The sequence below is a fragment of the Olea europaea genome, chromosome 6 (assembly GCF_002742605.1).
Source record: "Olea europaea var. sylvestris chromosome 6, O_europaea_v1, whole genome shotgun sequence".
NCBI lineage: Eukaryota > Viridiplantae > Streptophyta > Magnoliopsida > Lamiales > Oleaceae > Olea > Olea europaea.
The window spans coordinates 5,459,523-5,463,001 of NC_036242.1; positions in this window are offsets into that span (position 1 = coordinate 5,459,523).

Sequence of the window (3,479 nt, forward strand, 5' to 3'; positions counted from 1 at the left end):
ATTGACCTTTCCAACCCCGGGCCTCTAGGCGGTCCAGCCCACAAAAGTGCTCGCCGCTGGGACACTTGGCCCATATTCATAACCTAAATGCTAGAATATCAAGGCAAGAATAGAAAAGTTTTATTTATTTTCTGATAAATAACGTTACAGAAGTGTACATGTAATTAGTGAATGTATTTATTTATTCATACCAATTCTTTTACAGTGGCTGTGTCACCTACTCAATTTTTGAAACAAATAACAAAAAACATAGTCAATAAACAAAAGGTAACATACTCGATTTCATTAATTTTTTGAAATTCCAAATCACTCCATGAAAATTTGGCTGATTTAAATATTCCCAATAGTTTGATTGGAATATTATTTCTAATATGTGAATTATTTTATGAACTTTATCCTTTCTTACCATCCAATTTTTAATTCTCAAATTTTGATTCCTTAAAAGGTATTTCTTTTCTAATTCAATCTAGTCGTATCTCACACTCCACTAATCGTTTTGTCACACCCTATATTAGGGATAACTCACTTTTGTCACATAATATTTTCGAATGATGAATTTGAATGTTTATTATGTGACTTTGGGTTGAGAAATACAGAACACTATCAAGGTTTAGAGATTAACAAGTAAAGAACCAAATTAGGAGAAAATTTGTGGAGCAAGAATGCCAAAATTAAGGTATTACAGACACCATTTGTTGTCTTTTCAGAATTTGGTTTTTTTTTTTTTTTTTTTTTTTTGGGGGTTTTTTCTGTCTTTTCAGAATTTGGTTTTTTTTTTTTTTTTTTTTTTGGGAGCTTTTCCTAGTTTTTGAGATTTCTTTGATGTTCTTGAATTTCTAAATTCAAATTGAGAAGTCAGCATTGAAATGTTGCAAATTTTTGAGGAGTTGCGAGTGAAATCATGAAATAAGATTCTACTTCTTTCGGATTCTATACATGAAAAGTGAAAATATTCTTTGAGTCTTCTCCCCGAAATCTATAAATAAGATTCAATATCTTTTGGATTCTATATATTAAAAGTGAAAATTCTTTCTGAGTCTTCTCCGCAAGACGATTTGTGTAATTCGCACTTCATATTTTTCAAAGTTTGTTTGTATTCTGTAATTCCAAAAATACATAATACAAACCTCTAGAGTTTGGTTTCTATAATATATTGAAACCAAGATTTCATCTTAAAGCATGGGCGGACCCATGGGGTCAATTGACCCCCAACTTTTGAGATTTTTCCATTTTATTTATTTATTTATTTTGATAAAGTCATGTTTGATATCGATTAAAATTTTAATTTTAATCAAAATCAAAGTTAATAATTAATTTTAATAAAATATTTCCCGGATTCCTTAACTTCTAAAACTTTATCAAAATTTGCTAAAAACAGGACTTTAATCCTCATCAAATAGAGACAGAATCACGATAATTTTGAATTTTCTCTCTTTTTTATTGTTCTATCGTATTCTATCTGTTGACACACAAAAAGTTCAGCTCAAGTCAAATAGCCCAAAGAATGAAGTCCAATTGGAAGATCCCCAAAATCAAATAGCCCAAAAAACGACCCAATCAGGCAATGCAGGATAAATGCCCAAGTAGGGAAGCCCATGAACGCAGTAATACCATCGCCCAAGGTTACAAGTCGCCCAAGATTTGAGCGAATGGATTGCCATGCAGTCTCCCATAATTGTGCCCCTGTTCTCCCCCAAACCTTCGAGTCGCCCAGGATCTTAGCAAACATAAGATGTTATGGTTACCCAAATGTGCGGTTAATGAAGCAGTTATTGAGTAGCCCTATCACGTTCCACGATTCAAGGAATTTAATTGAAGACGGTTGAACGACAAAAAGTAATGACAGCAGTTAGAGAAAGCAGTTCCATGACAAGTAGGCCACTACGAGGAAAGTGGGCAGTTATAAAGCGATCAAGCAGCTTTTTAAGCGGTTATTCACGAAGAGATCATCCAGCGAGTATAAAAGGAAGAAAAGACATAGAGCAAAAGACCTCGAATCAAACACTCTCAAACAGAGAATATGTAACTTTAAATTTCTTAGTTTACATTTAAACACTTATTTTCAGTAACTCGTGTGCTTGCGCCCCTTGAAGGCATTCTGTTTTTATTTTCCAATTGTAAAGTCATCGCTAATAAAAACACTTTTTTTGGGACTTTGTCTCAAGAGGTTTGTCCCTTACACAATCGTCTGATCCCTTTTTAATTGTTAGCGACTAACCCGCGTGAAACAATTTGGCACGCTCAGTGGGACAGTGGTGTTCGGTGTTGAAAATAAAAAAGGTGAAACAAGATGCCTCAGAGATCCGATAAGGAAGCAGCAAGTCAGGGAGGAGTCCAGTCTGTGATCGAGCGATATGAGGAGCAGCATAGCTCTCCACGAACAGATGGACAGAATTAGAGCAGTAACAGTCGTTACGAATCAATGGCAGAGTTGAGTCCTCGAACTATGCGTGCACTACTTGGAGAACTCACACAAGATGTCGTTGAACAGGTAAATCTTTGAAATATTCATAATATGGAAAGATTTACCCAGAATGGAATGCACATTATGACAACATGGCCAAACAACTGAATAATTTGAACGAAATAATGAATAAGTTAGTAGGCCAAATTTGTCAACCAGTTATACCTCTTGCTAACCACTTTCAAATTAGGACAATTGTGGGACATAATCCCCCAGTCCTAAATCCAAATCAAGGGGTAGAACCACCTTTCGGTCCCTCTACTTCAAACCAGGGAGATGGTGTAATGCCAAATCAGAATAATGGTAGTGGTACGCCTAACTTGGGGAGTAATCCAAATGTAAGAGATAATGTCCTAAATAATGGGCAGAATACCCCACGTGTTAATAAGGGAATAAATGTTCAGGCTAATGGTAACAATGGCCCAAATCATGGTAACTTTGTTCCCAACAAGGACCAAACATCAGGCCTCAAGCAAATCAACCGGTCAACCAACCTGTAGGGATTTCATATGACCCCAACGTCATCTTGAGGAATCAGATTATGGAAATCGTACACGACCAGATGGCTTTTGGGGTACGTCCTGTCATTAGGCCGACTTACATAAAGTCATATCCTGATTGGGTAGACCAAGCATATCCATGGCCTAGAGGGTATAAAGTGCTAGAATTCTCACTGTTTATCGGTTTAGGGGAGGTGTCTACTCTAGAACACATAGGGCGATTCACACTGCAAAGTGGTGACGTAACTGATTATCATAAAATGAGGCTTTTCCCTAGTTCATTAACAGGAGTAGCTTTCTCCTGGTTCATCAATTTGCCAGCGAACTCTGTTCAAACATGACAACAATTGGAACAATTATTCCACTCTCAGTTTTATAAGACTGAGTCTGAAGTTACTTTGGCATATTTGGCGAACCTACGTCAAATGCCAAACGAATGGACAGAAGGTTTCCTCCAAAGGTTCAAAACAGTAAGAAGTAAATGTTTTGTACCTCTGCCCGAAAAAGAGTTTGTC